Source organism: Pelodiscus sinensis, chromosome 1 (assembly GCF_052426305.1).
Source record: "Pelodiscus sinensis isolate ZL-2025 chromosome 1, ASM5242630v1, whole genome shotgun sequence".
NCBI classification, from domain to species: domain Eukaryota; kingdom Metazoa; phylum Chordata; order Testudines; family Trionychidae; genus Pelodiscus; species Pelodiscus sinensis.
In genome coordinates, this window is record NC_143052.1 from 128,172,472 (window position 1) to 128,187,843 (window position 15,372).

At 45.2% G+C, this 15,372-nt stretch overlaps 1 protein-coding gene across 13 annotated transcripts in view; it reads right to left on the reverse strand.

Annotated features, from left to right (window-relative positions):
- Positions 1 to 15,372, reverse strand: part of TSPAN11 (tetraspanin 11) — a 202,058-nt gene that overhangs the window by 156,614 nt on the left and 30,072 nt on the right. The window lies entirely within an intron of this gene.

A 15,372-nucleotide genomic window follows, 5' to 3' on the forward strand; every position in this document is an offset into this window, starting at 1 on the left:
CCTTTGGCCAACAGGAGCTGCAACATTGTGCTGGGACAGTATGTAAAGCCTCTCCCCCACTTTCTCTTGTGCTCACAGCATTCAGAACAAGGATGTTAAATACTGGCAAACTGACTAGTCGAGTAGTTGAGTAGTTGATGGAAATTCCATCAACTACTCAACAGGCACTTCCGCATTCCTCCTTTGAAATGTACGAGAGCCCTCGCTGGGAGCTTTTGTACATTTCAAAGGAGGAATTCGGAACACCATGTACAGCCCTGGGCCAGCGGGAAGTCCCACTGACTCAGGCTGCACAGGGGTGCCAGCTGTGAAATGTACAAGAGTGCCAAGAGGGGGCTCTTGTGCATTTCAAAGCCGCAGTGCAGCATGGAGCCTGGAGTCAGCAGGGGACTCAGAGTCACCCATTGACCCCGGGATCCATGTTGCACTGCGGGTTTGAAATGCTGCACGGAGCTGGAGTCAGCAGAACCCAGGATCAGCTGGGGAGTCCCTAGCTGACCCTGGGTTCTGAGCGCATTTCCCCAGTTGACCGAGGGCTTCACAGCACCACGTCAAAGGGGCAGGCAACACAGCTGAGCCAGGGATCAGCTGTGCAGCGCTGCCATTTGAACACTGCCTCCACGTTGCCCCTGACCTTGTCCAATATCCCACCTCAGGCAATGACCAAACTAAAAATGCTCAGTCATATAAAACTTTATGGATTTTTTTTCTGTCTTACCCACCTGCCATAATTATATCTGGTGACAGAATATTCCACAGAATAATTATAATCTTAGCCTCAGTGGTGCGCATTATCACACTGTAGACAAATCCCTAATGTTTTAATCACTTGTGCAGTAGTACCCTTTACACTTCTACCTTGCATGCCTTTGAAAGAACTCTTTTATATCCGCTGTGCCTTGTTTGAGATAAACAGTGCACTGAAGGCTGGGATGTATATTTCAGCTACTTATATTGTGACATTTTCTGTATTACCCATAACATTAACATTCTTATTAACCAATAACATTCTTTAAGTACTCTAATATATTGTTTCTTGATGCCCATATGCATAAAGAATATGTTTTCATTGTGTGGCCTGGCAATAAATTAATTCCCCACTAGCTTACTATGACATTGAATTACATGTCATTTTTGTCTCAGTAATATTGTTATATGAGTGGCATAATGATGATGTATTTTGCGCAAGATGGGTAATACGAGAAATTGCTGGAAAAGTTATGTATCATTTCTGTATCTGAAGTTAGGAATATAAACTATACATCAATTACAAGTGTGCTTACACCAATGCCCCCCAGAAAGAATGAAATTAGTCGAGAGGGCTTCTTGTGAGAAAAAGCCATTAGAGAACCATAGGTCTCAGAAGATGTTTCTCTCAAAAGACTTCCTAGGATGCTACAAAAAAACCCTGAGTCATGGCTGCTTTTACACTGCAGGGCTATGTGATACTGGACTCATAGCAGAATACCAGCAATTTTCCACTGGGGTGGGAGGGGCACATTGGAAAACAAAGGATTCCTGCCATATGTGAAACCTATTGAAGACCGTGAAATGACCATTAGGATTCTTTCATCACTGAATCCCTACCCAGGATGAGTGCTGAGCATATCTAAGAAACAAAAGGGGTGGGGGAGAAAGACTGAGCCCAGGCTGGAAAAGGTATCAGGGTTGTGAAAAAATACTTGGAACTTTAAGCCGCAAGTGACAGCATTTTGCCTTCAACAACCTCCACAATCTGCTTAAAACAACATTTAAGGCAAGAAATTACTGCTTGTAACCAGTTTCTGTAGCATCTAAGCTTATACTGAGTTTGTGTTTTATTTGCTGAGTAATCTGCTTTGATCTGTTTGCTAACCCTTATAATCACTTTAAATCTATCTTTTGCAGTTAATATACTTGTTTTGGTTTTCTCTAAAACCAGCTAGTGGAATTTACACGTAGGGGACTAAAAGCTATGTATATCGTCGTTCACACTGAGTACTCCGTGCAGTGCAAGACATGGCAATTTTGTGTTTATACCCCAGAGGCAGTGTGCAGTTGAGTGTTGGGCAATTCCTTAGCTGGTACCTTCCCATGCTGTGCTGATTTCAGTATCTGTGTCTTTTTGTAGCTAGGTGTGTCCCTAGTGGTGGGTGTGATGGAAGAGGCTTGAGAACTTGTAACAGGACAGTTTAAGGGAGCCCCAGCTAGAGGAACAGGTGGGTTCAGTAGTACCTCAGTATATCAGGTGCCCCACTGGGGGAAGGTAACATCACACTTACTGCTAATTTATATTCCATCATTATGCAAGTACACAAAGTTGTTTCTCATAAATGTTATGAGCTAGGTGAAACCACATGATGGGTTGGGTTAACACCCCACTGAGATTGATAACTGAAGGGTGGGCTCACACCTAAAAATTGTATGCACAAGTCTCTACCTAAAATAACAGAGTACATGAACCTGCCCAGGAGTTTCTGGTTGAGTGAGAGGGAGCTGTGTATGCACATATGTGCAGAGACAAGACAAAGACAATAGTGAAATACAAAAAAGGAAGAAAGTTGAACAGTATCCTGCCAACACAGTGTGACTCTGGAAAAAGCTAGAGAGCGCTTTGGGAACTTGGGGGTAAAGAGGGTTAACAATACATGCGTGCTCCATTTGCTTGGTTACTCCTGCATTCAAAGGAGAACTTCCCATGAAAATTGACAAGGTTTTGCAGGAAAGAAAATACCAGATTCCATTTCTACTTCCATGTGAGCATCCCCAAGACCCCAAATTTTGACTAACTGCTCAGATCAAAAAGGGGTAATAAGGAATATTTAAGGTATGGGCCTAAATTTAATTTTCTCTGCCATTGTGATACCTAATAACCTAATTTTGCATGAATTTGTCTGAATAACTCCCCCCCCCCCCGAAAACTTAGTTACCTCGCAATTCATTCCTGTTTTAGATCATAAGGACAGGTTGAACCTCTCTAATCCGGAACTCTCGGGTCTGGCAACATTCAGGGTCCGGCATGATTTTAGTTAGCCAGATGTCCACTTATCATGGGTTGTTGCCAAGTTTCCTGAAGTCCCATAAAGTTTGTTTACAGCTCCCCATTCTGGCTCTCAGTGTTCTGTGCTATTATATAGCTCTAATTTACCCCTAAATGTATTCTAAGTGCCCAGTAAGCAGTGGAATTGTTGTTAATGCTGCTAGTGAGGCTAATGAACTTCCATGGTTCGGCAAATTCTCTGGTTCAGCACTGGACAGGTCCTGAGGGTGCCGGACTAGAGAGGGTCAACCTGTATAGTAAAAAGTGTAGTCCCTAGTATTTATCCCTACATTTTGATTCCTATATATCTTTTACTAACTTAAAAAAAGCCCACCATGACATGTGTTTAATATTTATTTTGTGGTTTCCAATATTCTGAAGGATTCTATCAAAAGCCTTTAGGAATGTGTAAATATATATGTTTTTATTTTAGTGCATTTAAAAACACTTATCTAGTCAGTTTATAAATTCCAATGAGGCAGAAAAGCATGATTTAGTAAAATCTGTGGTGGTTTGACCCTGCCTACTAGCTATAAATCATGTTGGTGAGTAAAAGTTATCTTTTCTACTATATTTCCAGGTCCTGACTAGTAGTCAGGGCAGTCCGTACTGCTATGGAAAATATCCGTGTGGTGCGTTTGGGCCCCGTGGCCAGCCCCACCCCTCAGATGGCCCTCCACCAGTTACACCCAGCCACCACTCACTTCCAGATTGAGGTGAATGAGTCATGTGAGCCTATGGGCTGGAGGAGTGCTCCCCCACCCGAAAGACACTCCAGAGAGGGAGGACAGTGTCCATCCCACTCTAGCCGAGCTACTGCCCGGCTCCCAGGGGAGGGGATCGTTTCCCCAGAGCTGCACACCACCTGCCCTGCACTTGCTACAGTTTCTCCGCTAACTGGCCCCACCTTTCTCTCCCTTCTTCCCCAAGGGGGCAGCAGGCACTCACTGCAGAGCAGAGCAGCACCCCAGAGGCAGGGATGTAAGCAACTAGTCGACTATCCAATAAGCATATGCTTATCAGATAGTCGACTAGTGACTCAACTAGTCACTCCCCCACCCCTGTTGCTGCCTCTATCAGAGAGAAACAGTGGGGGGGATGAAGGGGAAGCAGGAGCCTGTGCTGGGGGGAGTCGGCTTAAAAAAAAAAATCGGTTCCCCCCCAGCACCATCTCTTTGGTGGGGCATGGGAGGCAGAGACGTAGCGGGGACTGGGTGTGAGTTGGGTGCCTGGTCCCTGCCACTGCGCTTTTGAAATGTATTAAGATCCGCCAGGCTCTTAATACACTTAGCTCCAAGGCTGGGAGCTAATCCCCCTGTGGTTCTGCAGTCCCACCCTCCCCCAGCCTTATCAACTAATAGATTAATTAATGGAAAATGCATCGACTAGTCGATTAGCTGATTAAACACCATTTAACATCCTTACCCAGAGGCCTGGCCGGTTGTGAGAACTTTGCTGGAGCCAGGAACTCTGTTGAGAATGTGGACCGCAGGCTCAAGCCACCAGGCACTGGCCCTGGTAGGAAGAAGGGATGTTAAACATCGTGTATTGTGTAAATATGTAACCACTGAAATTTTTAGTGAATACATGTGTACACACAGGAAGGCAGGTGGGAGCTGGTGCTGGTGGGGAGATGGCTTATGAGCACCAGTTCTCACCTTTCCCCACTTTCTCTGATAGAGAGGAAGCAGCATGGGAGGCAGGCATACGCAGGAAGCTGGCTTGAAAGTTGGCTTCCCATATGTACCGGCTCCCGCCTGCTCCCCCAACCCCTCTATCCGAGGCAGCAATGCGGAAGGGCAGGCAGCTCCGCGGCAGCTGATGCTCGTGGGGAGCCAGCTTTTATGCCCCGCTGCACTGCTGCCTGTGTGTGTGTGGGTGGGGGTGGGGGTGTCGGGTAACTCCAGGAGCCGGTACATGCGGGAAGCAGGCTTTAAATCTGCTTCTCCATGGGGACCGGTTCCTACTTTCCCTCCCTTACTTGAAAGCTGGCTTCCCATACAAGATTAACCAATAAGCCAGGCTTATCGGTTGAATGTATAAATAAGTACACACTAACTTCCCCAGTAGGAAGAAGAGGCACTGTGCTGTTTGGTCCTCTGGACCTGCCTTGTGCATGCAGCTGCTTAGGGCAGGGAGGGAACAGGAAGTGTCCGGCTGCATGGCCACCCCTGCTCCTCCTGAGTCCTCTGGCCTGCAGGCTCATACCACTCAGGAGAGCCTCTCTGCCCTTCTCTTGCCTGTCCCCTGCAGCTCTTGGCATGCCCCCACACCAGCTTCTGTCCCCACAACCCTCTATTTGAGGGCAGCCCCCCATGGAGTGGCAACCCTACTCCAGGGTTGCAGGGTCAGAAGCTGCATAGGAACCAAGATGGCCCTGCCTGTAGTGGTCTATATTGTTCACTCGTCTATAATGGCCAGGATGCTGCTTGAGAAAGTTTGGTCTGGAGACTAGGGCACTAGACTGGCACTCTCAGTGTCTCGAGAATGGACCTGAGTTCGATTTTTGCTCTGCCTTTTGCCTTCTAGGTGCCCTCTATACTTACCTCCTTTGTGAAGCATTTTGAGATCTAGGGAATGAAAAGCTCTCTATAAAAAGTATGTATTATTATTAAGCTCACCTCTTCAACGCTTGTTTCCTGGGATACTGAACCCCCTTCAGCTACATCTGGGGGAGTTGAGCCAGTGCAGCACCTCATAGGATCGAGTCCTTAAAAGACAGATAGAAAGTGGCCCACTGTCCTGCCCTCTTACATAATAGAGGTTTTAAATACAGGTTGGACCTCCCTGGTTCAACACCCTTGCCCGGGACCAGTCAGGTCCCAGGCAAAGGAGTTTGCCAGAGAAGAGGAAGTCTGGGGAGGAGGGGGCTCCTCTCCCTGTGAGCTGTGGCAGCCCTGCCACTGCCAGAGTTCTTCAGCTTCCCTACCCCACCAACTGTGGGCTCTGGGCCCCTGTGGGATCTGACGACTCATTGTCCCCATCAGCAGGCTCCACCCTGAGCTGCTGGCAACTTCTGTCACTGGGGTTCTCTAATCCCGCAACATTTTGGTCCTTTCAGACCATGGATGTTGCCAGACCAGAGAGTCCCAGACCACAGAGGTTCATCCTGTACTACATATTTTTGTTAGGAGTCAAGATGCTTCATTCTTTATTTCCTTAAGAATATTCAGATGAATAGAATCCAGTCTTGATGATTTAATGCAATTTAGTTTCCTGAGTTGGTCCATCACTTCTTTCAATCTTGTGAAGGATAACCCTAGGGAAGGTACTTCCCCATCATGCTGCGTTCTGAAGACCGCTGCAAAGAAATTATTTAGTTTGCCTGTAATCTATTTTCTGATTGCTGTCTCCCCCCCCCCCCCCCCCTCCCAGCAGTCTAGTGAATCCACTGCTTCTCCTGCAGGCTTCTGATTCCTAATGCACTTTAAAACCTCTAATCATAGTCTTCATATTTTTTGTTACCTCGTCTGGCCTGAAGTTCCTCTTGCTCTCAGTGTTGCACCTTACCTGTCAGATCTTGTATTCTGTTTTACCTTAGCATGTTCTGAATTACAGATTTTTTCCAATTACTACTAAGGTGCCAAGTATACTTCTATATCTTGCTATTTATCAGTCGTCGCCCCCCCCCCCCGATAAAACTCTGTGGCACAATTTGTGTGTGTGTGTGTGTGTGTGTGTGTGTGTGTGTGTGTGTGTGTGTGTTCTGTGCTATGCATACTTGTGTGATGCTAAGGAGGTTTTTTAATTAGGTGTCATGCTAAATTCATTTTCTACTCTTTCCAAATTATTGATAACCTCCTGAATTTTTTTTACAATATCCTTTACTTTCTGCCTAGTAATATCAGTGGATCTGGCACTATAACAGCCTACAGTCAGTCAATCAGAAATGTAAGATGGCAAGATTATTCGACATTGTTCTTCCCATTAGCTCCTCCTCCTCTGATTAAGTCATCTGGGACACTGCCCCAACTCGGAAAAAAACACCATAAAATAGATCAAAGTAAAATACATTTACTTCCTCCAAATGATTCCACCATTCAGAGCTGTGAATTGAAGGGAATTTCATGCCCAGTTGAAGAAGCCATACAAAGCAACTGTTTTGTGACATGGTGTATAGTTAAGTCTGAGGCAGCAGCAGCACTTCAAAGAGCAAGCCCAGGAGCACAGCATACCACTCAGGATAGGTCTCACACAGGCTACCCTACCCAAGCTAGCAAGACTCTACTGAGTATAGATAAACACAATATTAAAGGCTGAGAAACATGGGCTAGCAAGTCACATACCTTCCCAGTGTGTGTGTTAAATTTGTATTAGGAACTTTCAAAGATTCCCTTAAGTAACAAGACTGGGCAAAGCTAAGGCAACTGTTTCACCTAAAATTCTAACCAAGAACAATCACTTCTCACCCTTCTCAGACAATCTGAGCTAGCACAATGTATCAAATGCAACCAAGAGAAGCAAAAAACAGCAGCATACACTTACACACCACTTTTCATTCAATAGCACAAAGCCCTTTATGAAGGTGGGCATTATACCTTCCCCCTCCCGCTCCCGCCCCCACCCCCCTCCCTTTAGCTGATAAGGAAGCTAAGGCTCAGAAAGGTTAAGATAAAACAATTTTCTGAGCATCTATTGATTTTGGATGGCTTCATTTTTGGCTGTTCAGTTTGAAACACCTAGGGTCCAATTTTCTGAAGTGCTGAGCATCCACAATTCCAAATGAAATCAGCAGAATATATAGGTAGTTAGCCCTTCCAAAAAAAAAAAAAAAAAAAAAAAAAATCAGACCCTGTGTGTTTTTAGTTAAACACGCAAAAATGGTGGCACCTAAAAGCATGGGCTGTGTTTGACAATACTGGGCCAACTTTGTACACAATCGGTGGCAGAACTGAAAACGGAATCTAGATGTCAAAGACCCATGCCCAACACTAACTACTAGACACAGAGCCTTCACGGAGCCATTTTGGGACAAGCAAAAATGTCTTGGGACAAGCAAAAGTGTGTCTATACCTTTGCTATTTGAAACCGGTGCTTTTGAACGGTTTAATGGCAAAGTGTATTTCAGCAATGAAGATACATTATGTCACACTAACAATATACCTCTACCTGAGCCCTAGCTGAAAAGAAACGTGACTTTCTTACCCCACGAGACTTTTAAAACCAGCTGCAAACGTGGCCCTCAGGATATCAAAGCTAAACTGCAAGGTTGTCAGCAAGTGTGGAGAGATTTTGATTCATGTAATGAAGAGTCCTATGGTGAATGAATATAGGCTGACCCTACACTTTTAGAATAGGGCATTATACCTGCCTTACAAATCCCCCAGGTATGCTCACTGCTTGCATCCTTAGTCCAACCTCAGGAAAGCACCATTAATCTAGTCAAATTAACTTTTATTGTAGAAGGCAAATTCTTGTGGCAGGGTCTGTTTTCTGCTTGTACAATGCCTAGCACAACAGGGGGCCATGACTGCAATAAAAATAATAGCAATGTGCAAAGATTAAAATGTACAGCATTTAAAGATGTCCCAAACAAGAAGCTATTTTCCTTTTTTCAGAAAAATGGTTCTCCTTTTCACTAGGTTTCTTCAATTAGAAACTGGACTTTGAAAGCGAAGTCCTCTTAACTGAGTACATACCTCTTAAGTACCTTGTCTATGGACCTTAAGTCTCCCACCTCTTTTTTTAAAAACCTACTCAGTCATCCCATATGCTGAAATCTGAATAGACTGAATACAGCATTGTTAACATTCCAACAAGGTTCATTATTAATCCTTTTTATTTGAATAATAGGACATCAAATTCCTGCTCTTAAAATCCAGTGGGTACCAAACAAAGTTTGAGTAATAAGGCAGATACACCATTTTGTGGGAAAATCAATATAAAATGTATTATAGCAGTGCTTTAAAAGCAAACTATTACCACATATCCCATCTGTGTGCAATTTAAAATAAAACAAAACATTGTAGAGATATACATTTGTGTAAAACTGTATTAAGAGTACAATTTCACTAATGTGGTGGATCAAACCTGGGATCTTTATTCAGTGTTTACTCAGAAAAAGCTTGCACTGATTAAAAATAGAAACTGACAAAAGATCCCAGGATTTGACTCCTAAAAATATGAAGCTACAACTTTGCCATCATCAAAAAGCAGCTTAGTCTAGTGCAGGCCTGGGAAAAATATGGCCTGCGGGCCAGATCCGGCCCCCCCAGTCACTGGATCCAGCCGTGGACGCAGTGGGGAGTCCCAGACAGGTCCCCTACTTGCCCCGCAGCCCACTCAGAAAAGCATCCCTGGGGCCATTTCTCTTTCAAAATTGTGATCTCAGAGGGGAGGGGGAAAAGGCTTCAGGTGCTGCCCCTGCTCCCAGCACAATCCCATTGGCCAATTCCCTTACCCCAAGTTCCCCGCTACACTCAACCTCCATCCCAGACCCTTCACTTCCTCCATTAGTATAATGGAAGAACATGGCCCTTGACCACATTCCAAAATCTTGGAGTGGCCTCCTGTCAAAAATTATTGCCCATCCCTGATCTTGTGGATAGGATGCAAGAGATCTGGGTTCTACTCCAAGCTCTATTATTTGCCTACTGTGCATGAATTCTCACTTTTTGTCCTCTTTATTGAGGTTTCAAGCTCTAGGGCAAGAGTTCTCAAACTTCACTGCACCACAACCTCCTTCTGACAAGAAAATTACTGTTACCCCAGGAGCACGAACAGATCTGGCCTAAGCTCCCACTGCCCCAGGTAGAGGGGGCTACAACCCCCATGGATTGTTTCCTACAGAGTATCCATACCGTTTAGCATAATGAAGTCCTGATCTCAGTTGGGGGCCTATAGATAGTTCATTAATACAAATTCATAATACTTGTGACGTTAATTGTGGTACCAACTTGCCAAATCATCCCTCATGTAAAAACAAGAATTTGCCCCAAAGTAGTCTTTAATTAATAGATGTAATAAATGTAAGTTTTATCATTCAGTAATGAAGGAGAGGTAAAGTACATAATGTGCTTGAACTTCTGTATGTGATAAATTACACTTTTTTTAAAAATAGCTTTTTTGTATTTTCTGGCAGCAGCCTGGATCTATTTTGCAAGTAGAGCCAAAATAGCTCTCTCTAAAAGATGGCTGAGGTGGGGAATACACTGTGAAGAATATGGCAGTTCCTCTAAATGTCCTCCATGATATGCTTCCTAATATCCTATCTCCACATACCTTCCTAGCACTAATGTTGCCTCAGCATGAAAAGATTATCACAGTTCATCTGCTCCCACTGCGTGGAATCCCAGACCTGGCCCAAGTCTAGGCTGGCAAGTTATTGCACAGCAACTCAGCCCCAACACTGTAACTTTCAAGGCGCCCGAACTGGCAAGGCATTGAGAAAATTGCCAGTGCTGCAATCAATCTTCTGGAGTTTAATTTAGAGAGTCTAGTTAAGACTTGCTATACTGAACTCAGAGGGTGCCCCCACCAGCGTCCAGTACACCTCCTTTTTTGAAGAGTAAGGGAAACTGACAGAAGCACTTGCTCCCATCAGTCTCCTGCTGGGAGGATGCCATCAAGCTCAGCTTAAGGTAAGCTCAGCTATTCTACATAGCTGGGGTTGTGTACCTTAAGCCAAGCTGCTGGGTCTAGTCTAGTTAGAGCGCTCACACCTCTGTGAGAAGTGTAGAATTTGCTGTGGTCTAGTCAGCGTGCTGGGGTGCCAGGACGGACACTTGGACACTATGGTGTGGTACTGCTTCCTGACAGGCTTCCAGTACCTTTCCCACAATGCCTGTTCTGATGTCTCTGGTCATCTGTTTGAACTCTACCGCCCTGCTCAGGTGACCAAGACCTCCCCTTGCATTCTTTTTGAAATTTGAAAGGCCCTTCCCATTGCTCAGCAACACATGGTATGTTCTCAGCCCATCGCTCCAGCTGGCCATGCCTGCTCCAAGCATCAGGAGATTCCTGGATTGGAGCTATGCCAGGGTACTAGACCTCATCAGCATTTGCTTAGGAGGCGGCAGGCCAGTCCCAGCTGCACGCCAGCCATAGGAATTTCAATATCTACAGGCAGATTTCCACATGCATGTCCAAAAGGGACCATGACTAGGATGCACTGCAGTGCAGGACTCGGCATTTATAGAGGCTGGCAGTCAGAAGCTGTTTTGTACCACTGAAGATGCTAGTCACTCACAGTCCTTGGAGGCTGTGGATGATGCAATTGGTAAATGGCTTGGGAAGCACTCAAGCAACTTGCTGGGAGGGGGAGGATTACACAGAAATGAGACTTTTTTGTTCTGTGTGATGCTACCACCAGCAGAGGGTCCGTCAGATAGTGAACAGATCGTTGATACAATCGCTTACATTTTTGGTAATCTGCCTCACAGACCTCACTGAAAGCATCATGCAGCTGGTATGCTACCCTTCTCCTCAGATTAGCTGGCAAAGCAAATATGGTATTTGACCTCTGAAGGCTGACATTCCCTCACCACTGTGTCTAGTGTTAACAATGGACCTTCTGTTACACTTTGCAATTTTGGCCTTGATAGAGCCAGCCTTGAAATGCCAGTCTCAGGAAGTTCTAACTCCTGCAGAGCACCTGAAGCGGGCACAGAGGCACCCAGGAAAGACTACAGAAGAGTTTTTGAGAGACGTCCTTAGCAATGCAGATGCCAAACACAAGGATTTGCAGGAGTGGAGGGACAACGACAGAAGGGAGCACATAGTGGTTCCTAAGCACTATGGAGTGATAAGCACACTTGCTAGAGGTGCTGCTAGCAGTGCAGAAGGAGCAGCTCTGTGTCTGCCCCTCCTGCAGCCAGTGTCCCAAAACTTTTTCCAGTACACTCCCCCGTCCTGCCAATGCAATTTGGGGACCACTCTCTCCAGGAGCCATTCACCACATTCCACCTATGCAGTCGCCTACAGGCTGCTGATGTACTCAACGCCAATCTGCATGCAGCTTAGCCCTGATGAACTACAGCCCCGACAAGGCTGCTCCCCACTGTGGCACTTCAAGTGCAGAAGATGGGGGCCCTCAAAAGACTTTAAAAATACCCTGCCACTAAAGGCTTCTGCTTAAAAACTCCTAAGGTCACTGATTACCTAACCGTGGGTGGTATGTTACCACCACCCAAATACAAAAACCCTTTGAGAATCCAGGAAGATACACTTGGGATTTCTTCCCAAGTTCTTTAACCCTCCCTCAGGAGAGAGGGTTTTTTTTTTTAAGCAACAACTGTAATGTCTTAATAGCTGATCTTGCAAATCTCAGGCACAGGCACATGCACACAGAACAACCTGCTTTCTAGGACACAGGAATTAGATCAGTGTTAAAAAAGTTATTTTATTAACAAAACAAAGAAGATATACTTGGTGATAGGGAGGTGAAAGTATAACCATGTACACAGTTAATTGAGGAGCCTGGGCTCCTGGTGTGCACGGGGAACCTGTTTAAAAGTCAGCTCCCCGCACGCACTGGCTCCCTGGCAGCTGTCTGCCCTCCCCTATCCCAAGTGTTACCACTGCATTTTTCAGCAGTTACACAATTAATTAAATGCATTTCAACGTCCCTGCTTAGTAAAGCATGCTTGGTTGCTAGGTGTTACAGAGCAACTTAAAAAAGGCTGATTAAAATCACAGAGAATAGATTCCCTGGGATTCAATTTAAAATTTACAGTGTATTGGGGACAGGATAGACATTGGCACAGCACTGAGGAGTTCAACAAACCTGATCACGTCTAACTAAACATTCCGTGTTCTACTTACATCTCTGTTGTTCCATGGTTTCGTCTTTCCCTAGCCATGGATATCGATGGAAATTCCATGTCTTGCTCCTGGTTCTCTCCCAGCTCTTGCTCCAATCACACAAAAGACTATAGCAAGAGGGACCTTCTTCAATTCAAAACTCATACTCTCTTTGCATTGGCTCTCTGGGCTCCTTGCAAACACTTCCTAGAGACTCTCAAGGACCCACTGTCTCTGAGTTCATCCCTTACAGTCAATTTAGTTAACTGAATGGCTGGGATGTCCAGGAAAGGATAGTACCTCCCCATTCATCCACAGTTCATCAGATGGTGGGGTTGCATATGAACTGGGAACGTACACAAACTTGTGACATTCTAGGGCCTCCCTCCCTCCCTGTCTCTCACAGTGCAAATGTTTGTTTCATTCTTCGCAGGTGTCCTACATCTACCTTTCTGTGTTAAGTAAATGAAATTCCTATGTTTCAACGAAATCTTTATTCCATTACAAGAAAGCAAGCAAGCTAGTGAACCCCAGCAAAACTAAGGTCACTGTAGTACTGAGTGCAGCACACGGACCAGTGAGCGTAACCCCCTAGCAACACAGCTACTGTACTCCAAAGGATAGCAACCAGTTTTGACTTTCAACATGCACCTGTCTAGACCAGCCTGCATTAATATATGTGAAATGCCCAAGGTGATCCGCAAGCACCTGCAGAACCATGGGAAAATAACCTTATTAACCATGAGGTTAATGTACTCAGAATCTAGATAGTCTGGTGCCAGAATTGGCATGTGCATGCCATCTATCACTCCACTGCAGTTTGGGAAGCCCATCTGTGCAAAGCCATCCATAATTTCACACGATGCCCAGAGTCACGGTCTTTCAGAACAGGATGCGATTGATGGCCCTGCACACTTCAATCAGCATGAGTCAAATGGTCAGCTTTCCGACTCTGAAATGATTGGTGACCGAGCAAAAGCTGATTGGAGTAACCGGCTTCCACAGTGCAATTACCACTTGTTTCTCCACTGGCAGAGCAGCTCTTATTTGAGTGTCTTTCTATCACAGGATTGAGGTGAGCTCAGTATACAGTCCCATGAAAAATGGCTTTTTCATGAAAGTGAACTTGTTTCCCAAGCCCAAAAGTGGCATTTCACTATGGTCAGCACCTCCGTGAATGCCACAGGAAATCTTGTGTCGTACAAATGCTGCACAGACTCATCATCACTTTGCATATTGAGGAATAACTCAACTGCCATCCATGACGTGTTAGTGAGGTCTATCAGCATTTTCATCAACAGCTGTGGATCCATTTTCACAAACGAAGCATGCAGCACAGAAGGCATTGAAAGATGGTGCCAGAGTATTGATGGAAGTGCAGGGGCTGTTGGGATACAAAGCAACGTACCACAGGGCATTGGGGCAGGACCCAGGATATCCTATGTCTCCCCACAAACCTCTGAGGCAGAAGAGGAAGAAGTGTTCACTAGAATAGCTGCCCAGAATGCACCACTCCCGCTGTGGCCACGCTAATGTACTGACAGCTGACAGAAGGGACACCCAATAATGTTTTTGTTTATGCACTTTGTGAGCAGTGCTGTAACTGTCACTGCTTTACATCTGCCAGTGTAGACACAGCCCTGGAAAGAAGATTCCTCTTCCCATGCTTCTTGCAAGAGGGGGAGATCTGTGCACATAAGGTATCCCCCATGTACAGGTTAAGTGGACTTGATCAGACCATTATGGCCTAGTGCGACAAGACTATACATACTTCGGTGAACACTTATTCATTCAAGTGGTCTCTCTGACTTCAGTAGATTTACTCATTTCTAGAAGTATTCCTCAAGGGTGGTAGGATAGCACAACTGGACACAGCGATTCAACTGACAAAATGTAATAAATAGTAATCGTATGTACAGGCAGTCCCCGGGTTACGTACAAGATAGGGACTGTAGGTTTGTTCTTAAGTTGAATTTGTATGTAAGTCGGAACTGGTACATATTGTAGGCGAAACTCTAGCCAAACATTTCTCCAGAGCTCAGTTTTATTCTCCCACACCTCACTTCCCTCAGTCCTTTATTCTCAAGCTGAGGTGTCTGCTGAGAAAAGCCACTCCACGTCTCCCTGGTCTGCTGGGGGGGGGGCACTAGCTTCGCGTGTCCCTAGTCTGCTGGGGGGAAGCAGCTAGTGCGGGGTTGCCTCACCCCGTTTGTAAGTAGGGATCCGATGTAAGTCGGATCCATGTAACCCGGGAACTGCCTGTACTTCTTATGTAGCACTTTGTACCAGTAGATATCAAAGCACTTTAACAAAGGGGTCTATATCATTTTCCACAGATAAGGACGCTGAAGGGAATGGAGAGGTGAAGAGATTTGCCCTCGGTTACCCAGCAGGCAAATTTCAAAGAGAAAATTTTCAGAGAAAAATAAAATATATAGCAAATCTGCCAGATTGTCCAGACAAAGCTGTCAAAACATTTTCAGCCAATTCAGAATGATCCACACCAGTTAAAAAAAAACAAAAACTATCACAATCTGAGAAGAATGATGTCTATGCTGGTTGAAAAGCGGTGCTTAGTTAATATACATGAAATGGCATAGCAAAGCCATTAG